The 23,678-nt window shown below is 52.8% G+C and overlaps 1 protein-coding gene across 2 annotated transcripts in view; it reads right to left on the bottom strand.

Moving 5' to 3' along the window:
• The window catches only part of LOC147119898 (uncharacterized), a 77,569-nt gene extending 57,001 nt beyond the window's left edge, over positions 1-20,568 (bottom strand). Inside the window, exons 1-2 of one of the 2 annotated variants that reach the window (XM_085985300.1) lie at positions 20,481-20,562; positions 16,747-17,670 (exon numbers count right to left, since the gene is read on the bottom strand). The gene's annotated coding sequence lies outside the window, so the exon portion shown is untranslated. Of the gene's footprint in view, positions 1-16,746 lie in introns of both variants that reach the window. The other variant, XM_085985298.1, reaches the window with a different exon arrangement.
• Positions 20,569-23,678: the final 3,110 nt, after the last annotated feature.

The raw sequence follows: 23,678 nt of genomic DNA, 5'->3' as shown, positions 1-23,678 counted from the left end.
CTGGATCACCTCCTTCTCCTCCCTTGAAGGTGCTGACTCTGGCTGGGTTCAGTTCTACACTCACTGGATCCCCTCCCTCTCCTCCCCTGAAGGTGCTGACTCTGACTGGGTTCAGTTCTACACTCACTGGCTCCCCTCCCTCCCCTGAAGGTGCTGACTCTGGCTGGGTTCAGTTCTACACTCACTGGATCCCCTCCCTCTCCTCCCCTGAAGCTGCTGACTCTGGCTGGGTTCAGTTCTACACTCACTGGTTCTCTTCCTCTCCTCCACTGAAGGTGCTGACTCTGGCTGGGTTCAGTTCTACACGCACTGGTTCCCTTCCCTCTCCTCCCCTGAAGGTGCTGACTCTGGCTGGGTTCAGTTCTACACGCACTGGTACCCTTCCCTCTCCTCCCCTGAAGGTGCTGTCTGTGGCCGGGTTCAGTTCTACACTCACTGGTTCCCTTCCCTCTCCTCCCCTGAAGGTGCTGACTCTGGCTGGGTTCAGTTCTACACGCACTGGTACCCTTCCCTCTCCTCCCCTGAAGGTGCTGACTCTGGCTGGGTTCAGTTCTACACTCACTGGTTCCCCTCCCTCTCCTCCCCTGAAGGTGCTGACTCGGACTGGGTTCAGTTCTAAACTCACTGGTTCCCCTCCCTCTCTTCCCCTGAAGGTGCTGACTCTGGCTGTGTTCAGTTCTACACTCAATGGATCCCCTCCCTCCCTTCCCCTGAAGGTGCTGACTCTGGCTGGGTTCAGTTCTACACTCACTGGATCCCCTCCCTCTCCTCCCCTGAAGGTGCTGACTCTGGCTGGGTTCAGTTCTACACTCACTGGATCCCCTCCCTCTCCTCCCCTGAAGGTGCTGACTCTGGCTGGGTTCAGTTCTACACTCCCTGGTTCCCCTCCCTCTCCTCCCCTGAAGGTGCTGACTCTGGCTGGGTTCAGTTCTACACTCACTGGTTCCCCTCCCTCTCTTCCACTGAAGGTGCTGACTCTGGCTGGGTTCAGTTCTACACTCACTGGTTCCCTTCCCTCTCCTCCCGTGAAGGTGCTGACTCTGACTGGGTTCAGTTCTACACTCACTGGTTCTCTTCCTCTCCTCCACTGAAGGTGCTGACTCTGGCTGGGTTCAGTTCTACACTCACTGGATCCCCTCCCTCTCCTCCCCTGAAGCTGCTGACTCTGGCTGGGTTCAGTTCTACACTCACTGGTTCTCTTCCTCTCCTCCACTGAAGGTGCTGACTCTGGCTGGGTTCAGTTCTACACGCACTGGTTCCCTTCCCTCTCCTCCCCTGAAGGTGCTGACTCTGGCTGGGTTCAGTTCTACACGCACTGGTACCCTTCCCTCTCCTCCCCTGAAGGTGCTGTCTGTGGCCGGGTTCAGTTCTACACTCACTGGATCTCCTCCCTCTCCTCCCCTGAAGGTGCTGACTTGGACTGGGTTCAGTTCTAAACTCACTGGTTCCCCTCCCTCCCCTGAAGGTGCTGACTCTGGCTGGGTTCAGTTCTACTCTCACTGGTTCCCCTCCCTCCCCTGAAGGTGCTGACTCTGGCTGGGTTCAGTTCTACTCTCACTGGTTCCCCTCCCTCTCCTCCCCTGAAGGTGCTGACTCGGACTGGGTTCAGTTCTAAACTCACTGGTTCCCCTCCCTCCCCTCCCCTGAAGGTGCTGACTCTGGCTGGGTTCAGTTCTACACTCACTGGTTCCCCTCCCTCTCCTCCCCTGAAGGTGCTGACTCTGGCTGGGTTCAGTTCTACACTCACTGGTTCCCCTCCCTCTCCTCCCCTGAAGGTGCTGACTCTGGCTGGGTTCAGTTCTACACTCACTGGTTCCCTTCCCTCTCCTCCCGTGAAGGTGCTGACTCTGACTGGGTTCAGTTCTACACTCACTGGTTCCCCTCCCTCTCTTCCCCTGAAGGTGCTGACTCTGGCTGGGTTCAGTTCTACACTCAATGGATCCCCTCCCTCCCTTCCCCTTAAGGTGCTGACTCTGGCTGGGTTCAGTTCTACACTCACTGGATCCCCTCCCTCTCCTCCCCTGAAGGTGCTGACTCTGGCTGGGTTCAGTTCTACACTCACTGGTTCCCCTCCCTCTCCTCCCCTGAAGGTGCTGACTCTGGCTGGGTTCAGTTCTACACTCACTGGTTCCCCTCCCTCTCCTCCCCTGAAGGTGCTGACTCTGGCTGGGTTCAGTTCTACACTCACTGGTTCCCTTCCCTCTCCTCCCGTGAAGGTGCTGACTCTGACTGGGTTCAGTTCTACACTCACTGGTTCCCCTCCCTCTCTTCCCCTGAAGGTGCTGACTCTGGCTGGGTTCAGTTCTACACTCAATGGATCCCCTCCCTCCCTTCCCCTGAAGGTGCTGACTCTGGCTGGGTTCAGTTCTACACTCACTGGATCCCCTCCCTCTCCTCCCCTGAAGGTGCTGACTCTGGCTGGGTTCAGTTCTACACTCACTGGATCCCCTCCCTCTCCTCCCCTGAAGGTGCTGACTCTGGCTGGGTTCAGTTCTACACTCACTGAATTCCCTCCCTCTCCTCCCCTGAAGGTGCTGACTCTGGCTGGGTTCAGTTCTACACTCCCTGGATCCCCTCCCTCTCCTCCCCTGAAGGTGCTGTCTCTGGCTGGGTTCAGTTCTACAGTCACTGGTTCCCCTCTCTCTCCTCTCCCCTGAAGGTGCTGACTCTGGCTGGATTCAGTTCTACACTCACGGGATCTCCTCCCTCTCTTCCCCTGAAGGTGCTGGCTGTGGCTGGGTTCAGTTCTACACTCACTGGTTCCCCTCCCTCCCCTCCCCTGAAGGTGCTGACTCTGGCTGGGTTCAGTTCTACACTCACTGGTTCCCCTCCCTCTCCTCCCCTGAAGGTGTTGACTCTGGCTGGGTTCAGTTCTACACTCACTGGTTCCCCTCCCTCTCCTCCCCTGAAGGTGCTGACTCTGGCTGGGTTCAGTTCTACACTCACTGGTTCCCCTCCCTCTCTTCCACTGAAGGTGCTGACTCTGGCTGGGTTCAGTTCTACACTCACTGGTTCCCTTCCCTCTCCTCCCGTGAAGGTGCTGACTCTGACTGGGTTCAGTTCTACACTCACTGGCTCCCCTCCCTCCCCTGAAGGTGCTGACTCTGGCTGGGTTCAGTTCTACACTCACTGGATCCCCTCCCTCTCCTCCCCTGAAGCTGCTGACTCTGGCTGGGTTCAGTTCTACACTCACTGGTTCTCTTCCTCTCCTCCACTGAAGGTGCTGACTCTGGCTGGGTTCAGTTCTACACGCACTGGTTCCATTCCCTCTCCTCCCCTGAAGGTGCTGACTCTGGCTGGGTTCAGTTCTACACGCACTGGTACCCTTCCCTCTCCTCCCCTGAAGGTGCTGTCTGTGGCCGGGTTCAGTTCTACACTCACTGGATCTCCTCCCTCTCCTCCCCTGAAGGTGCTGACTCTGACTGGGTTCAGTTCTACTCTCACTGGTTCCCCTCCCTCCCCTGAAGGTGCTGACTCTGGCTGGGTTCAGTTCTACTCTCACTGGTTCCCCTCCCTCCCCTGAAGGTGCTGACTCTGGCTGGGTTCAGTTCTACTCTCACTGGTTCCCCTCCCTCTCCTCCCCTGAAGGTGCTGACTCGGACTGGGTTCAGTTCTAAACTCACTGGTTCCCCTCCCTCCCCTCCCCTGAAGGTGCTGACTGTGGCTGGGTTCAGTTCTACACTCACTGGTTCCCCTCCCTCTCCTCCCCTGAAGGTGCTGACTCTGGCTGGGTTCAGTTCTACACTCACTGGTTCCCCTCCCTCTCCTCCCCTGAAGGTGCTGACTCTGGCTGGGTTCAGTTCTACACTCACTGGTTCCCCTCCCTCTCCTCCCCTGAAGGTGCTGACTCTGGCTGGGTTCAGTTCTACACTCACTGGTTCCCTTCCCTCTCCTCCCGTGAAGGTGCTGACTCTGACTGGGTTCAGTTCTACACTCACTGGTTCCCCTCCCTCTCTTCCCCTGAAGGTGCTGACTCTGGCTGGGTTCAGTTCTACACTCAATGGATCCCCTCCCTCCCTTCCCCTGAAGGTGCTGACTCTGGCTGGGTTCAGTTCTACACTCACTGGATCCCCTCCCTCTCCTCCCCTGAAGGTGCTGACTCTGGCTGGGTTCAGTTCTACACTCACTGGATCCCCTCCCTCTCCTCCCCTGAAGGTGCTGACTCTGGCTGGGTTCAGTTCTACACTCACTGAATTCCCTCCCTCTCCTCCCCTGAAGGTGCTGACTCTGGCTGGGTTCAGTTCTACACTCCCTGGATCCCCTCCCTCTCCTCCCCTGAAGGTGCTGACTCTGGCTGGATTCAGTTCTACACTCACGGGATCTCCTCCCTCTCTTCCCCTGAAGGTGCTGGCTGTGGCTGGGTTCAGTTCTACACTCACTGGTTCCCCTCCCTCTCCTCCCCTGAACGTGCTGACTCTGTCTGGGTTCAGTTCTACACTCACTGGTTCCCCTCCCTCTCTTCCCCTGAAGCTGCTGACTCTGGCTGGGTTCAGTTCTACACTCACTGGATCCCCTCCCTCTCTTCCCCTGAAGGTGCTGACTCTGGCTGGGTTCAGTTCGACACTCACTGGATCCCCTCCCTCTCCTCCCCTGAAGGTGCTGACTCTGGCTGGGTTCAGTTCTACACTCACTGGTTCCCCTCCCTCTCCTCACCTGAAGGTGCTGACTCTGAATGGGTTCAGTTCTACACTCACTGGTTCCCCCCCCTCTCCTCCCCTGAAGGTGCTGACTCTGGATGGGTTCAGTTCTACACGCACTGGTTCCCTTCCCTCTCCTCCCCTGAAGGTGCTGTCTGTGGCCGGGTTCAGTTCTACACTCACTGAATCCCCTCCTTCTCCTCCCCTGAAGGTGCTGATGCTGGCTGGGTTCAGTTCTACACTCACTGGATCCCCTCCCTCCCCTTCCCTGAAGGTGCTGACTCTGGCTGGGTTCAGTTCTACACTCACTGCTTCCACTCCCTCCCGTGAAGGTGCTGACTCTGGCTGGGTTCAGTTCTGCACTCACTGGTTCCCTTCTCTCTCCTCCCCTGAAGGTGCTGACTCTGGCTGGGTTCAGTTCTACACTCACTGGTTCCCCTTCCTGTCCTCCCCTGAAGGTGCTGACTCTGGCCGGGTTCAGTTCTACACTCATTGGTTCCCCTCCCTCTCCTCCCCAGAAGATGCTGTCTGTGGCCGGGTTCAGTTCTACACTCACTGACTCCCCTCCCTCTCATCCTCTGAAGGTGCTGACTCTGGCTGGGTTCAGTTCGACACTCACTGGTTCCCCTCCCTCTCCTCCCTTGAAGGTGCTGACTCTGGCTGGGTTCAGTTCTACACTCACTGGATCCCCTCCCTCTCCTCCCCTGAAGGTGCTGACTCTGAATGGGTTCAGTTCTACACTCACTGGTTCCCCTCCCTCTCCTCCCCTGAAGGTGCTGACTCTGAATGGGTTCAGTTCTACACTCACTGGATCCCCTCCCTCCCCTCCCCTGAAGGTGCTGACTCTGGCTGGGTTCAGTTCTACACGCACTGGTACCCTTCCCTCTCCTCCCCTGAAGGTGCTGTCTGTGGCCGGGTTCAGTTCTACAGTCACTGGTTCCCCTCACTCTCCTCCCCTGAAGGTGCTGACTCGGACTGGGTTCAGTTCTAAACTCACTGGTTCCCCTCCCTCCCCTCCCCTGAAGGTGCTGACTCTGGCTGGGTTCAGTTCTACACTCACTGGTTCCCCTCCCTCTCCTCCCCTGAAGGTGCTGACTCTGGCTGGGTTCAGTTCTACACTCACTGGTTCCCCTCCCTCTCTTCCACTGAAGGTGCTGACTCTGGCTGGGTTCAGTTCTACACTCACTGGTTCCCTTCCCTCTCCTCCCGTGAAGGTGCTGACTCTGACTGGGTTCAGTTCTACACTCACTGGTTCCCCTCCCTCTCTTCCCCTGAAGGTGCTGACTCTGGCTGGGTTCAGTTCTACACTCAATGGATCCCCTCCCTCCCTTCCCCTGAAGGTGCTGACTCTGGCTGGGTTCAGTTCTACACTCACTGGATCCCCTCCCTCTCCTCCCCTGAAGGTGCTGACTCTGGCTGGGTTCAGTTCTACACTCACTGGATCCCCTCCCCTCTCCTCCCCTGAAGGTGCTGACTCTGGCTGGGTTCAGTTCTACACTCACTGAATTCCCTCCCTCTCCTCCCCTGAAGGTGCTGACTCTGGCTGGGTTCAGTTCTACACTCCCTGGATCCCCTCCCTCTCCTCCCCTGAAGGTGCTGTCTCTGGCTGGGTTCAGTTCTACAGTCACTGGTTCCCCTCTCTCTCCCCTCCCCTGAAGGTGCTGACTCTGGCTGGATTCAGTTCTACACTCACGGGATCTCCTCCCTCTCTTCCCCTGAAGGTGCTGGCTGTGGCTGGTTCAGTTCTACACTCACTGTTCCCCTCCCTCTCCTCCCCTGAACGTGCTGACTCTGGCTGGGTTCAGTTCTACACTCACTGGTTCCCCTCCCTCTCTTCCCCTGAAGCTGCTGACTCTGGCTGGGTTCAGTTCTACACTCACTGGATCCCCTCCCTCTCTTCCCCTGAAGGTGCTGACTCTGGCTGGGTTCAGTTCGACACTCACTGGATCCCCTCCCTCTCCTCCCCTGAAGGTGCTGACTCTGGCTGGGTTCAGTTCTACACTCACTGGTTCCCCTCCCTCTCCTCACCTGAAGGTGCTGACTCTGAATGGGTTCAGTTCTACACTCACTGGTTCCCCCCCCCTCTCCTCCCCTGAAGGTGCTGACTCTGGATGGGTTCAGTTCTACACGCACTGGTTCCCTTCCCTCTCCTCCCCTGAAGGTGCTGTCTGTGGCCGGGTTCAGTTCTACACTCACTGAATCCCCTCCTTCTCCTCCCCTGAAGGTGCTGACTCTGGCTGGGTTCAGTTCTACACTCACTGGATCCCCTCCCTCCCCTTCCCTGAAGGTGCTGACTCTGACTGGGTTCAGATCTACACTCACTGGTTCCCCTCCCTCCCCTCCCCTGAAGGTGCTGACTCTGGCTGGGTTCAGTTCTACACTCACTGGATCCCCTCCCTCCCCTTCCCTGAAGGTGCTGACTCTGGCTGGGTTCAGTTCTACACTCACTGGTTCCCTTCTCTCTCCTCCCCTGAAGGTGCTGACTCTGGCCGGGTTCAGTTCTACACTCATTGGTTCCCCTCCCTCTCCTCCCCAGAAGATGCTGTCTGTGGCCGGGTTCAGTTCTACACTCACTGACTCCCCTCCCTCTCATCCTCTGAAGGTGCTGACTCTGGCTGGGTTCAGTTCGACACTCACTGGTTCCCCTCCCTCTCCTCCCTTGAAGGTGCTGACTCTGGCTGGGTTCAGTTCTACACTCACTGGATCCCCTCCCTCTCCTCCCCTGAAGGTGCTGACTCTGACTGGGTTCAGTTCGACACTCACTGGTTCCCCTCCCTCTCTTCCCCTGAAGGTGCTGACTGTGGCTGGGTTCAGTTCTACACTCACTGGTTCCGCTCCCTCTCTTCCCCTGAAGGTGCTGACTCTGGCTGGGTTCAGTTCTACACTCACTGGATCCCCTCCTTCTCCTCCCTTGAAGGTGCTGACTCTGGCTGGGTTCAGTTCTACACTCACAGGTTCCCCTCCCTCTCTTCCCCTGAAGGTGCTGACTCTGGCTGGGTTCAGTTCTACACTCACTGGATCCCCTCCCTCTCCTCCCCTGAAGGTGCTGACTCTGGCAGGGTTCAGTTCTACACTCACTGGATCCCCTCCCTCTCCTCCCCTGAAGGTGCCGACTCTGGCTGGGTTCAGTTCTACACTCACTTGTTCCCTCCCTCTCCTCCCCTGAAGGTGCTGACTCTGACTGGGTTCAGTTCTACACTCACTGGCTCCCCTCCCTCCCCTGAAGGTGCTGACTCTGGCTGGGTTCAGTTCTGCACTCACTGGTTCCCCTCCCTCCCCTGAAGGTGCTGACTCTGGCTGGGTTCAGTTCTACACTCACTTGTTCCCCTCCCTCTGCTCCCCTGAAGGTGCTGACTCTGGCAGGGTTCAGTTCTGCACTCACTGGTTCCCCTCCCTCTCTTCCCCTGAAGCTGCTGACTCTGGCTGGGTTCAGTTCTACACTCACTGGATCCCCTCCCTCTCTTCCCCTGAAGTTGCTGACTCTGGCTGGGTTCAGTTCTACACTCACTGGTTCCCCTCCCTCCCCTGAAGGTGCTGACTCTGGAGAACTGAACCCAGCCAGAGTCAGCACATTCAGGGGAGGAGAGGGAGGGGAACCAGTGAGTGTAGAACTGAACCCAGCTAGAGTCAGCACCTTCAAGGGAGGACAGGGAGGGGAACCAGTGAGTGTAGAACTGAACCCAGCCAGAGTCAGCACCTTCAGAGGATGAGAGAGAAGGGAACCAGTGAGTGTAGAACTGAACCCAGCCAGAGTCAGCACCTTCAGGGGAGGGAGGGGAACCAGTGAGTGTAGAACTGAACCCAGTCAGAGTCAGCACCTTCAGGGGAGGAGAGGGAGGGGATCCAGTGAGTGTAGAACTGAACCCAGCCAGAGTCAGCACCTTCAGGGGAAGAGAGGGAGGGGAACCAGTGAGTGGCTGGGTTCAGTTCTACACTCACTGGTTCCGCTCCCTCTCTTCCCCTGAAGGTGCTGACTGTGGCTGGGTTCAGTTCTACACTCACTGGTTCCGCTCCCTCTCCTCCCCTGAAGGTGCTGACTCTGACTGGGTTCAGTTCTGCACTCACTGGTTCTGCGCTCTCTCCTCCCCTGAAGGTGCTGACTCTGACTGGGTTCAGTTCTGCACTCACTGGTTCCCCTCCCTCTCTTCCCCTGAAGGTGCTGACTGTGGCTGGGTTCAGTTCTACACTCACTGGTTCCGCTCCCTACCCTCCCCTGAAGGTGCTGACTCTGGCTAGGTTCAGTTCTACACTCACTGGTTCCCCTCCCTCTCTTCCCCTGAAGGTGCTGACTCTGGCTGGGTTCAGTTCTACACTCACTGGATCCCCTCCCTCCCTTCCCCTGAAGGTGCTGACTCTGGCTGGGTTCAGTTCTACTCTCACTGGATCCCCTCCCTCTCCTCCCCTGAAGGTGTTGCCTCTGGCTGGGTTCAGTTCGACACTCACTGGATCCCCTCCTTCTCCTCCCTTGAAGGTGCTGACTCTGGCTGGGTTCAGTTCTACACTCACTGGTTCCCCCCCCTCTCTTCCCCTGAAGGTGCTGACTCTGGCTGGGTTCAGTTCTAAACTCACTGGTTCCCCTCCCTCCCCTGAAGGTGCTGACTGTGGCTGGGTTCAGTTCTACACTCACTGGTTCCCCTCCCTCTCCTCCCCTGAAGGTGCTGACTCTGAATGGGTTCAGCTCCACACTCACTGGTTCCCCTCCCTCTCCTCCCCTGAAGGTGCTGACTCTGGCTGGGTTCAGTTCTACACGCACTGGTTCCCTTCCCTCTCCTCCCCTGAAGGTGCTGTCTCTGGCCGGGTTCAGTTCTACACTCACTGAATCCCCTCCCTCTCCTCCCCTGAAGGTGCTGACTCTGGCTGGGTTCAGATCTACACTCACTGGTTCCCCTCCCTCCCCCCCCCTGAAGGTGCTGACTCTGGCTGGGTTCAGTTCTACACTCACTGGATCCCCTCCCTCCCCTCCCCTGAAGGTGCTGATTCTGGCTGGGTTCAGTTTTAAACTCACTGGATCCCCTCCCTCTCCTCCCCTGAAGGTGCTGACTCTGGCTGGGTTCAGTTCTACACTCACTGGTTCCTGTCCCTCTCTTCCCCTGAAGGTGCTGACTCTGACTGGGTTCAGTTCTGCACTCACTGGTTCCCCTCCCTCCCCTGAAGGTGCTGACTCTGGCTGGGTTCAGTTCAACACTCACTGGTTCCCCTTCCTGTCCTCCCCTAAAGGTGCTGACTCTGGCTGGGTTCAGTTCGCCATTCACTGGATCCCCTCCCTCTCCTCCCCTGAAGGTGCTGACTCTGGCTGGGTTCAGTTCTACACTCACTGGTTCCCCTCCCTCTCCTCCCTTGAAGGTGCTGACTCTGGCTGGGTTCAGTTCTACACTCACTGGACCCCCTCCCTCTCCTCCCCTGAAGGTGCTGACTCTGACTGGGTTCAGTTCTACACTCACTGGTTCTGCGCTCTCTCCTCCCCTGAAGGTGCTGACTCTGACTGGGTTCAGTTCTACACTCACTGGTTCCCCTCCCTCTCTTCCCCTGAAGGTGCTGCCTGTGGCTGGGTTCAGTTCTACACTCACTGGTTCCGCTCCCTCTCTTCCCCTGAAGGTGCTGACTGTGGCTGGGTTCAGTTCTACACTCACTGGTTCCGCTCCCTCTCCTCCCCTGAAGGTGCTGACTCTGACTGGGTTCAGTTCTGCACTCACTGGTTCTGCGCTCTCTCCTCCCCTGAAGGTGCTGACTCTGACTGGGTTCAGTTCTACACTCACTGGATCCCCTCCCTCTCCTCCCCTGAAGGTGCTGACTCTGGCTGGGTTCAGTTCTACACTCACTGGTTCCCCTCCCTCTCTTCCCCTGAAGGTGCTGACTGTGGCTGGGTTCAGTTCCACACTCACTGGATCCCCTCCTTCTCCTCCCTTGAAGGTGCTGACTCTGGCTGGGTTCAGTTCTACACTCACTGGTTCCCCCCCCTCTCTTCCCCTGAAGGTGCTGACTCTGGCTGGGTTCAGTTCTACACTCACTGGCTCCCCTCCCTCCCCTGAAGGTGCTGACTCTGGCTGGGTTCAGTTCTACACTCACTGGTTCCCCTCCCTCTCCTCCCCTGAAGGTGCTGACTCTGAATGGGTTCAGCTCTACACTCACTGGTTCCCCTCCCTCTCCTCCCCTGAAGGTGCTGACTCTGGCTGGGTTCAGTTCTACACGCACTGGTTCCCTTCCCTCTCCTCCCCTGAAGGTGCTGTCTCTGGCCGGGTTCAGTTCTACACTCACTGAATCCCCTCCTTCTCCTCCCCTGAAGGTGCTGACTCTGACTGGGTTCAGATCTACTCTCACTGGTTCCCCTCCCTCCCCCCCCCTGAAGGTGCTGACTCTGGCTGGGTTCAGTTCTACACTCACTGGTTCCCCCCCCTCTCCTCCCCTGAAGGTGCTGATTCTGGCTGGGTTCAGTTTTAAACTCACTGGATCCCCTCCCTCTCCTCCCCTGAAGGTGCTGACTCTGGCTGGGTTCAGTTCTACACTCACTGGTTCCCTTCTCTCTCCTCCCCTGAAGGTGCTGACTCTGGCTGGGTTCAGTTCAACACTCACTGGTTCCCCTCCCTCCCCTGAAGGTGCTGACTCTGGCTGGGTTCAGTTCTACACTCACTGGTTCCCCTCCCTCCCCTGAAGGTGCTGACTCTGGCTGGGTTCAGTTCTACACTCACTGGTTCCCTTCTCTCCCCTCCACTAAAGGTGCTGACTCTGGCCGGGTTCAGTTCTGCACTCACTGGTTCCCCTCCCTCTCCTCCCCTGAAGATGCTGTCTGTGGCCGGGTTCAGTTCCACACTCACTGAATCCCCTCCCTCTCCTCCTCTGAAGGTGCTGACTCTGGCTGGGTTCAGTTCTACATTCACTGGTTCCCCTCCCTCTCCTCCCCTGAAGGTGCTGACTCAGGCTGGGTTCAATTCTACACTCACTGGTTCCCCTCCCTCTCCTCCCCTGAAGGTGCTGACTCTGGCTGGGTTCAGTTCGACACTCACTGGTTCCCCTCCCTCTCCTCCCCTGAAGGTGCTGACTCTGGCTGGGTTCAGTTCTGCACTCACTGGTACCCCTCCCTCTCCTCCCCTGAAGGTGCTGACTCTGGCTGGGTTCAGTTCTACACTCACTGGATCCCCTCCCTCTCCTCCCCTGAAGGTGCTGACTCTGACTGGGTTCAGTTCGACACTCACTGGTTCTGCGCTCTCTCCTCCCCTGAAGGTGCTGACTCTGGCTGGGTTCAGTTCCGCACTCACTGGATCCCCTCCCTCCCTTCCCCTGAAGGTGCTGACTCTGGCTGGGTTCAGTTCTACACTCACTGGATCCCCTCCCTCTCCTCCCCTCCCCTGAAGGTGCTGACTCTGGCTGGGTTCAGTTCGACACTCACTGGATCCCCTCCCTCCCTTCCCCTGAAGGTGTTGACTCTGGCTGGGTTCAGTTCTACACTCACTGGATCCCCTCCCTCTCCTCCCCTGAAGGTGCTGACTCTGGCTGGGTTCAGTTCTACACTCACTGGTTCCCCCCCCTCTCTTCCCCTGAAGGTGCTGACTCTGGCTGGGTTCAGTTCTACACTCACTGGATCCCCTCCCTCTGCTCCCCTGAAGGTGCTGACTCTGACTGGGTTCAGTTCTACACTCACTGGATCCCCTCCCTCTCCTCCCCTGAAGGTGCTGACTCTGGCTGGGTTCAGTTCTACACTCACTGGATCCCCTCCCTCTCCTCCCCTGAAGGTGCTGACTCTGCCTGGGTTCAGTTCTACACTCACTGGTTCCCCTCCCTCTCCTAACCTGAACGTGCTGACTCTGGCTGGGTTCAGTTCTACACTCACTGGCTCCCCTCCCTCTCCTCCCCTGAAGGTGCTGACTCTGGCTGGGTTCAGTTCTACACTCACTGGATCCCCTCCCTCTCCTCCCCTGAAGGTGCTGACTCTGGCAGGGTTCAGTTCTACACTCACTGGTTCCCCTCCCTCCCCTGAAGGTGCTGACTCTGGCTGGGTTCAGTTCTACACTCACTGGTTCCCCTCCCTCTCTTCCCCTGAAGCTGCTGACTCTGGCTGGGTTCAGTTCTACACTCACTGGATCCCCTCCCTCTCTTCCCCTGAAGGTGCTGACTCTGGCTGGGTTCAGTTCTGCACTCACTGGATCCCCTCCCTCTCCTCCCCTGAAGGTGCTGACTCTGGCTGGGTTCAGTTCTGCAGTCACTGGATCCCCTCCCTCTCCTCCCCTGAAGCTGCTGACTCTGGCTGGGTTCAGTTCTACACTCACTGGTTCCCCTCCCTCTCTTCCCCTGAAGGTGCTGACTCTGGCTGGATTCAGTTCTACACTCACTGTTTCCCCTCCCTCTCTTCCCCTGAAGGTGCTGACTGTGGCTGGGTTCAGTTCTACACTCACTGGTTCCCCTCCCTCTCTTCCCCTGAAGGTGCTGACTGTGGCTGGGTTCAGTTCTACACTCACTGGTTCCGCTCCCTCCCCTCCCCTGAAGGTGCTGACTCTGGCTGGGTTCAGTTCTGCACTCACTGGATCCCCTCCCTCCCTTCCCCTGAAGGTGCTGACTCTGGCTGGGTTCAGTTCTACAACCACTGGATCCCCTCCCTCCCCTCCCCTGAAGGTGTTGACTCTGGCTGGGTTCAGTTCTACACTCACTGGATCCCCTCCTTCTCCTCCCTTGAAGGTGCTGATTCTGGCTGGGTTCAGTTCTACACGCACTGGTTCCCCTCCCTCTCCTCCCCTGAAGGTGCTGACTCTAACTGGGTTCAGTTCTACACTCACTGGATCCCCTCCCTCTCCTCCCCTGAAGGTGTTGACTCTGGATGGGTTCAGTTCTACACTCATTGGATCCCTTCCTTCTCCTCCCCTGAAGGTGCTGACTCTGGCTGGGTTCAGTTCTACACTCACTGGATCCCCTCCCTCTCCTCCCCTGAAGGTGCTGACTCTGGATGGGTTCAGTTCTACACTCATTGGATCCCCTCCCTCTCCTCCCCTGAAGGTGCTGACTCTGGCTGGGCTCAGTTCTACACTCACTGGTTCCGCGCTCTCTCCTCCCTTGAAGGTGCTGACTCTGGCTGGGTTCAGTTCTACACTCACTGGATCCCCCCTCTCTCCTCCCGTGAAGGTGCTGACTCTGGCTGGGTTCAGTTCGACATGCACTGGTTCCCTTACTCTCCTCCACTGAAGGTGCTGACTCTGGCTGGGTTCAGTTCGACATGCACTGGTTCCCTTACTCTCCTCCACTGAAGGTGCTGACTCTGGCTGGGTTCAGTTCTACACTCACTGGATCCCCCCTCTCTCCTCCCCTGAAGGTGCTGACACTGGCTGGGTTCAGTTCTACACGCACTGGTTCCCCTCCCTCTCCTCCCCTGAAGGTGCTGACTCTGGCCGGGTTCAGTTCTACATTCACTGGTTCCCCTCCCTCTCCTCCCCTGAAGGTGCTGACTCTGGCCGGGTTCAGTTCTACACTCACTGGATCCCCTCCCTCTCCTCCCCTAAAGGTGCTGACTCTGGCTGGGTTCAGTTCTGCACTCACTGGATCCCCTCCCTCTCCTCCCCTGAAGGTGCTGACTCTGGCTGGTTTCAGTTCTACACTCACTGGATCCCCTCCCTCTCCTCCCCTGAAGGTGCTGACTGTGGATGGGTTCAGTTCTACACTCATTGGATCCCTTCCCTCTCCTCCCCTGAAGGTGCTGACTCTGGCTGGGTTCAGTTCTACACTCACTGGTTCCACTCCCTCTCCTCCCCTGAAGGTGCTGACTCCAGCTGGGTTCAGTTCTGCACTCACTGTTTCCCCTCCCTCCCCTCCCCTGAAGGTGCTGACTCTGGCTGGGTTCAGTTCTACACTCACTGGTTCCACTCCCTCTCCTCCCCTGAAGGTGCTGACTCTGGCTGGGTTCAGTTCTACACACACTGGATCCCCTCCCTCTCCTCCCCTGATGGTGCTGACTCTGGATGGGTTCAGTTCTACACTCATTGGATCCCCTCCCTCTCCTCCCCTGAAGGTGCTGATTCTGGCTGGGTTCAGTTCTACACTCACTGGTTCCCCTCCCTCTCCTCCCCTGATGGTGCTGACTCTGGATGGGTTCAGTTCTACACTCATTGGATCCCCTCCCTCTCCTCCCCTGAAGGTGCTGATTCTGGCTGGGTTCAGTTCTACACACACTGGATCCCCTCCCTCTCCTCCCCTGATGGTGCTGACTCTGGATGGGTTCAGTTCTACACTCATTGGATCCCCTCCCTCTCCTCCCCTGAAGGTGCTGACTCTGGCTGGGTTCAGTTCTATACTCACTGGATCCCCCCCTCTCCTCCCCTGAAGGTGCTGACTCTGGCTGGGTTCAGTTCTACACGCACTGGTTCCCTTCCCTCTCCTCCCCTGAAGGTGCTGACTCTGGCTAGGTTCAATTCTACACTCACTGGTTCCCCTCCCTCTCCTCTCCTGAAGGTGCGGACTCTGGCTGGGTTCAGTTCTACACTTGTATAAAAGTAAAATACTGCGACTGCTGGTAAACTGCATCTGTGGAGAGAGAAATAGAGTGAACGTTTCAGGTCGCTTTATTTCATCAAAACTCCTTCTGCACTCCACATTGAACAAAGATTTGTCTCAGGGTTCAGTTCTGAGTTCAAGGGGCAAATCTGGGGCCCGTCTGTTACAAATGTGTGGGCTGTAAACCGTAACCCTGGCACTTCCCAGCGCCTTCAGGAGAGATGGTGAGAAAGCCCCTGTCAGATGCGGGGAGGGATCTACAAGAAAGGAAACCAGCCTAAATATAAACAAAACAGGAAAGGCGAGCACAGGAAAGAGTAACGTTTGGGAGAACATTGATCGTCAAGGAATAAATAGAGTTATAGAACAGGTGTTTAAAAATATGATTAAAAATAAAGTGAGAGGAACTGCTATTTAAAATGAGTGAAACTGTCTGTGCAGCAATGCACACAGTGTCTGTAATAAAACAGGGGAGCTGGAGGCAATCATGGGCTGAGAGGAACCAGACATGGTAGGGATTACTGAGACATGGCTACAGAAAAATTAGGACTGGGAATTAAACATTGCAGGGTGTAACATATTTAGAAATGATAGAGAGGGAAAAAGGGGAGGTGGAGTAGCTGTACTTATTAGAGATTACATAATGGCAGTAGAAAAAAGTGACGCAGCTATCAGCAATTCAGAAATAGAATCCTTGTGGATAGAGATAAAAGATAATAAAGGATCAATCACACTAATAGGGATAGACGACAGACCACCTAATAGTGGAAAGGAGGTGGAGAAAGAAATATGCAGACAAATTAGGGAAATGAGTAAAAAAACTTGGAATAATAATCATGGGGGATTTCAACTACGAGATATGAATTGGACAGAAGAGCTAGGTAAAGGGGATAAGGGAATGGAGTTTCTACAATGTGTACAGGACTCCTTTCTAACCCAATGTGTACAAAGCTCAACAAGGGGGGATTCACTATTGGATCTAGTAATGGGGAATGAACCAGAGCAAATAAGAGAAGTAAAAGTAGGGGAACATGTAGGCAATAGTGACCATAATATAAGACGCTTTCAGATGATAATTGAGAAAGATATAAGTATGACAAAGACCAGAGTGGAGAAAAGCTGATTTTCAGGGGCTCAGAATAGAACTTGGGAAAATAAAATGGACAACAATATTGACAAACAATGACGTAGAACAGCAATGGGAAACATTTAAAACAGTGTTTAACAGAATCCAGGAAAAGTATATTCCGCTAAAAAACAAGAACAAGCTCAACACTAATGAGACACCGTGGATGAATAAAGCCATAAGGGAAAAATTGAGGATAACGAAAGAGGCATACATGAAGTACATGGACAGCAGGGGAGAGCATGATAAGGGAGTGGCAAAAACAGGAAGGCAGATTATTATTTGAATGGCAATAGATTGGGAGAAGGGGAAGTGCAAAGAGACCTGGGTGTTCTTGTGCACCAGTCGCTGAAGGTAAGCATGCAGGTGCAGCAGGCGGTTAAGAAGGCAAATGGTATGTTGGCCTTCGTAGCGAGAGGGTTTGAGTACAAGAACAAGGATGTCTTGCTACAGTTGTACAGGGCCTTGGTGAGACCGCACCTTGAGTATTGTGTGCAGTTTTGGTCGCCTTACCTGAGGAAGGACGTTCTTGCCATGGAAGGAGTGCAGCGAAGATTCACCAGGCTGATACCTGGGATGGCAGGAATGACGTATGAGGAGAGATTGTGTCGATTGGGCTTATACTCACTGGAGTTTAGAAGATTGAGAGGGGATCTCATCGAAACCTATAAAATTCTGTCAGGCCTGGACAGACTAGATGCAGGAAGGATGTTTCTGATGGCCGGGGAGTCCAGAACCAGGGGTCATAGTCTAAGGATAAGGGGTAAGCCATTTAGGACTGAAATGAGGAGGAATTTCCTCACCCAGAGAGTGGTGAACCTGTGGAATTCTCTGCCACAGAGGGTGGTGGAGGCCAGTTCATTAAATATATTCAAGAAAGAGTTGGATATATTTCTTAAGGCTAAAGGGATTAAGGGATATGGGGAGAAGGCAGGGACAGGGTACTGAATTTGGATGATCAGCCATGATCTCATTGAATGGCCGAGCAGGCTCGAAGGGCCGAATGGCCTACTCCTGCTCCTATCTTCTATGTTTCTATGTTTCTATGAATACGACGGGGGATTAGGAGAGAAGTAAAAAAAAATTAGGAAAGCAAAGAGGAACCACGAAATTAAATTATCAAGGAACATAAAACAAAATAGTAAAAAGAGGCACATAAATTTAAAAAAGGAAGTTCGGAATGAGAATAGGGCCACTAAGGAATGGATAGTATAATACCACAGGCAGCAATAGAGAGATGGCGGAGATACTAAATAATTACTTTGCTTCAGTATTTACCAGGGAGATAGAACAAGTTTAGATGACAGCGGATGATGAGATTAGTAATGAGTTAACTGCATTTATAATAAAAAGGAGATAAACTCAATAACCTAATGAAACTCAAAGAGGATAAACCCACTGGTCCGGACGGATTACATCCGCGCATCTTAAAAGAATCTAGGGAAGAAATAGCAGAGGCATTACTACACATATTAAGTAATTCATTAGAAAAAAGTGTAGTGCCAGAGGACTGGCGGATAGCTAACGTAACATCTATATTTAAAAAGGGAGATAGAGCATGTCCAGGAAACTACAGATCCGTCAGCTTAACATCGGTGGTAGGAAAAATAATGGAATCCCTGCTAAAGGAGAAAATGGAGGAACATCTAGAAACAAAAAATTTCATAATAGTCAGCATGCATTTCAAAAGGGAAAGTCTTGATTGACCAACGTAATTAAATTTTTTGAAAAGGTAATAGACAGAGTAGACAAGGATAATGCAGTAGATGTAATATATCTAGATTTCCAAAAGGCTTTTGATAAAGTACCACGTAATAGACGAATGAATAAGGTCAGGGAATGCGGAGTTAGGGGACAAGTAGCAGAATGGATAGCTAGCTGACTTCAAGACAGAAAGCAGAGAGTAGGGGTAAAAGGTAGCTATTCACAGTGGCAGAAGATGAGAAGTGGTGTTCCACAAGGATCAGTGCTGGGACCACTGTTGTTCACAATTTATATTAACGATTTAGACTCTGGAATCAAAAACACAATTCCTAAATTTGCAGACAACACCAAATTGTGTGGGGGGGGGGGGGGGGTGGGAGGGGAGATAGTCAAAAATTTGGAAGAGGACATTAAGGAACCTGCAGAATGGGCATATCATTGGCAAATTAAATTCAACACCGATAAATGTGAGGTATTACATTTTGGTAAGAAAAATAGGGAGGACACATGTTACTTGGAAAATAAGAGTCTAAATGAGGCAGAGGAGCAAAGGGATCTCGGAGTACAAATACACAAATCTGTAAAAGTATTGACACAGGTTAACAAGGCCATAAAAAAGCAAACCAAGCACTAGGATTTATTTCTAGAGGGACAGAAATGAAAAGTAGTGAGGTTATGCTATATTTGTATGGATCCTTGGTTAGACCACACTTGGAGTACTGAATACAATTCTGGTGACTATATTAAAGAAAGGATATAGAGGCACTGGAGAGGATGCAGAGAAGATTTACATGGGTGATACCTGAAATGAGAGGGTATACCTATCAGGAAAGGACGGACAGGCTGGGTCTCTTTTCTCTTGAAAAGAGAAAGCGGAGTGGTGACCAAATAGAGGTCTTTAAGATCATGAAAGAGACATAGTGTTTCCACTTGTGGGGAAGAGCATAACTAGAGGCCATCAATATAAGATAGTCACCAAGAAATCCAATAGGGAATTCAGGAGAAACTTCTTTACCAGAGAGTGGGGAGAATGTGGAACTCGCTACCACAGGGAGTGGTTGAAGCAAATAGTATAGATGCATTTAAGGGGAGGCTAGACAAGCATAAGAACATAAGAAATAGGAGCAGGAGTAGGCCAATTGCCCCTCGAGCCTGCTCCACCATTCAATAAGATCATGGCTGATCTGATCCTAACCGCCAATCCACTATGACAGGACTATCTCCTGAATCTAACAGAATTAGACACACGAAACAGGAGCAGGATCAGGCTACACGGCCCCTGGGCCCGCTCCGCTACCCACAGGGCCATGACCTATCCGAACCTAGACTCATGTCCAAATTCCTGCCCGCTCCCCGTAACCCTTAATTCCCTTTTCTTCTAGGAAACTGTCTATTTCTGTTTTAAATTTATGTAATGATGTAGCTTCGACAGCTTTTTGGGGCAGCATATTCCATGGACCTACCACCCTCTGAGTGAAGTAGTTCCTCCTCATCTCAGTTTTGAAAGAGCAGCCCCTTATTCTAAGACTATGCCCCCTAGTTCTAGTTTCACCCATCATCTGGAACATCCTCCCTGCATCCACCCGATCCAACCCCTTCATAATCTTATATGTTTCAATAAGATCGCCTCTCATTCTTCTGAACTCCAATGAGTAGAGTCCCAATCTACTCAACCTCTCCTCATATGTCCATCCCCTCATCCCCAGGATTAATCGAGTGAACCTTCTTTGTACTGACTCGAGAGCAAGTATGTCCTTTCTTAAGTATGGACACCAAAACTGTATGCAGTATTCCAGGTGCGGTCTCACCAATACCTTGTACAACTGAAGCAATACCTCCCTATTTTAATATTCTATCCCCCTAGCAATGAAAGCCAACATTCCATTGGCCTTCTTAATCACTTGCTGCACCTGCATACTAACCTTTTGAGTTTCGTGCAGCAGGACCCCCCAGATCCCTTTGTACTTCAGTACTTTCAAGTTTCTTGCCATCAAGATAATAACTTGCTCTACGATTTTTCCTGCCAAAGTGCATAACCTCACACTTTCCAGTATTGTATTCCATCTGCCAAATCTCTGCCCACTTACTTAGCCTGTCTATGTCCTCCTCACTCACTACTTTCCCTCCCATCTTAGTATCAGGGAGAAGGGAATAGAGGGTTGTGCTGATAGAGTTAGATGAGGAAAGACAGGAGGAGGCTCGAGTGGAGCATGAACGCCAGCATAGACTTGTTGGGCCGAATGGCCTGTTACTGTGCTGTACATTCTATGTAATCCCTGTGTGCAGAGTGAGACTAAAATCAATGAGTCACTGGAAGCCTGAAGCCCCGCCCACTTTTCGTTCCTTTACAAAGATGGCCACGCATGCGCTCTACCAGTCGCTGAAGCAAGATGGCGACACATTGACCCTTCCACTTTCCTTTGCAAAGATGGCGGCAGTTAACCTGGGCCTATTACCGGGAAAAAGCCCCGGAGCTGCAAACGCAGAACCTGTAGGTTCTCATTCGGGGCTTGCGGCCTACACCAAGTGTTTACGAAGCTCACCCACGGTGTGAGTTACCTCCCTACGCCCCGCTGATTCGTCATCGGCAACAAACCACAGCTCCCGCTTCGGTCCCCTTCCCACACTCGCTTGACTCCGATCACAGTGACACTGCGCATGCTCCGAATATAGGCGGGCACTGCGCATGCGCACTGGGCTCCGCCACTGTGAATAGGGCACTTTCTGCCCCGCGGGGCATGCTGGGGAACATTGCAAGCCTCAATTAGTGAATGAAGAATGAGGTTCTGTGATCCCATTGAGAGAAAGTTCATCAATAATTCACACAGAAATCCAAGTGCACGGGCACTCTGCCATGGTTCAGTCCTGGATGTGATTAATAACAGAATCCAGACCCCTGCAGTGACATGTGAACTCACTGGAGTCTCAGCAGATGGAGTGAATTTCTTCCCACACACAGGATATTGAAACAGCCTCTCTCCAGTATCAATGTGCCGATCATGCATCAGTTGCTTTGAACTTTGAAAGCTTTTCTCACAGTCAGAGTGTTTACAGCAACAGTTCTCAATGTGGACACTCTGGAGTGTCAACTCGTGAAGTATCTGAACGGTCTCTCTCCAGTGTGACTGTGCTGGCGTGTCACTAAATGGGAAGATCGATTAAATATCTTTCCACATACAGTGCAGTGAACGGATTCTCCCCATTACGAACATGTTAGTGTGTTAATAGATGAGATGACTTAATGGCTCTCTTGCCACACTCAGCTGGTGAACGGTCTCTCCCCGGTGTGATTGTATCGATGAGTTTCCACCTCAGATGGGCAACTGAATGCATTCCCACAGTCCCCACATGTACACTGTTGATTCAGGTGGGTGCACGAGTCTCACAGGCTAGACGATTTGTTAAATGTGGATCCACACACATAACACGTGTGCTGTTTCTCCCCGCTGCGATTAGTGTTTTTTCCTTCTATATCCAAAGGCCGATGATATTCAGGTCCTGATGAATCCAGTGAATCTGTCAGATCATGATGCAATGTTTGGTTTGAGTTTCCCAGCTACAGATCCTCCCCTTCTAATACCCTGCAAATGGTGTTTAAAACAGGATAGAAATTCAAAATAGACAAATCTATTTTCTATAGACAATTTCTTCGCTCCAGTCCCTCCTAAGCTGTAAATTCTCCATTATACACACTCTCCTTCCATTCTTACTGTCTAAAAACAACATTCATTACACCATCTGTGATTTTGTTTCTCCCCTTCTCTCCAGAAGGTTATGAATCTGGCTGGGTGCAACAACAACAACAACAACAACAACTTGTATTTATACAGCACCTTTAACATAGTAAAACGTCCCAAGGTGCTGCACAGGAATATTATAAGACAAGAAATTTGATACCGAACCAGATAAGGAGAAATTAGGGCAGAGGACCAAAAGATTGGTCAAAGAGGTAAGTTTTACGGTGCGTCTTAAAGGAGAGGTAGCGAGGTGGAGAGGTTTAGGCAGGGAATTCCAGAGCTTAGGGCCAAGGCAACAGAAGGCACGGCCACCAATGGTTGAGCGATTATAATCAGGGATGCTCAAGAGGGCAGAATTAGAGGAGTGCAGATACCTTGGGGGGGTTGTGGGGCTGGAGGAGATTACAGAGATAGGGAGGGGAGATACCATGAGGGATTTGAAAACAAGGATAAGAATTTTGAAATCAAGGCGCTGCTTAACCAGGAGCCAATGTAGGTCAACAAGCACAGATGTGATGGGCGAACGGGACTTGGTGCAAGTTAGGACATGGTCCGAGTTGAGACATGGGCAGCCGATTTTTGGATCACCTCAAGTTTGCATAGGGTAGAATGTGGGAGGCCAGCCAGGATTGCATTGGAATTGTCAAGTGTAGAGGTAACAAAGGCATGGATGAGGGTTTCAGCAGCGGATGAGCTGAGGCAAGGGTGGAGACGGGCGAGGTTATGGAGGTGGAAGTAGGCGGTCTTTGTTATGCTGTGGATATGTGGTCGGAAGCTCATCTCAGGGTCAAATATGACACCAAGGTTGGTTCAACCTCAGACAGATGTCAGGGAGAGGGATGGAGTCAGAGACTAAGGAACGGAGTTTGTGGTGGGATCGAAAATAATGGCTTCGGTCATCCCAATATTTAATTGGAGAAAATTTCTGCTCATGCAGAACTGTATGTCGGACAAGCAGTCTGGCAATTTAGAGACTGTGGAGGGGTCGAGAGAATAGGTAATGAGGTAGAGCTGGGTGTCATCAGTGTAGATGTGGAAACTGATGCTGTGTTATTGGATGATGTCGCCAAGGGGCAAAATGTAGGTGAGAAATAGGAGGGGCCAAGGTAGATAAGGTGGTTTAGAAGGCAGACGGGATACTTGTCTTATTAGCTGAGGCATAGAATGTAAAAGCAGGGCGGTTATGCATGAACTGTATAAAACACTCATTAGGCCACAGCTAGAGTACTACATGCAGTTCTGGTCACCACATTACAGAAAGGATGTGATTGCACTAGAGAGGGTGCAGAGGAGATTTACGAGGATGTTGCCTGGGCTGGGGAATTTTAGTCATGAGGAAAGAGTGGATAGACTGGGATGTTTTCTTTAGAACAGAGGAGGCTGAGGGGAGACCTGATTGAGGTGTATAAAATTATGAAGGGCCTAGATAGAGTGGCTAGGAAGGACCTATTTCCCTTAGCAGAGGGGTCAATAACCAGTGGACATAGATTTAAAGTAATTGGTCGGAAGTTTAGAGGGCAGTTGAGGAGAATTTTTTTCACCCAGAGGGTGGTAGAGGCAGAAACCCTCATCACATTTAAAAAGTACTTGGATATGCACTGGAAGTGCCATAATCTACAAGGCTATGGACGAAGAGCTGGAAAGTGGGATTACGGTGGATAGCTCTTTGTCGACTTGCATGGACAAGATGGGCCGAATGGCCTCCTTCTGTGCTGTAAGTTTCTATGATTCTAAGCTGGGGTTGTTCTCCTTAGAGCAGAGAAGTTTGAGCGGAGATTTAATAGAGGTGTTCAAAATCATGAGGGGTCTGGACAGAGAAACTGTTCCCATTGACGGAAGGGTCAAGAACCAGAGGACACAGATTTAAGGTGATTGGCAGAAGAATCAAAGGCGACATGAGGAAAAACTTTTTATGATCGGGAATGGACTGCCTGAAAAGATGGTGGAAGCAGATTCAATTGTGACTTTCAAAAGGCAATTGGATAAGGACCTGAAGGGGAAAAA

This window comes from Somniosus microcephalus, chromosome 4 (assembly GCF_052327205.1).
Source record: "Somniosus microcephalus isolate GS21.2 chromosome 4, FLI_Smic_1.0, whole genome shotgun sequence".
Lineage (NCBI taxonomy): Eukaryota > Metazoa > Chordata > Chondrichthyes > Squaliformes > Somniosidae > Somniosus > Somniosus microcephalus.
The sequence above is the reverse complement of the archived record's forward strand: the minus strand, read 5'-3'. Positions and strand labels throughout refer to the sequence as shown.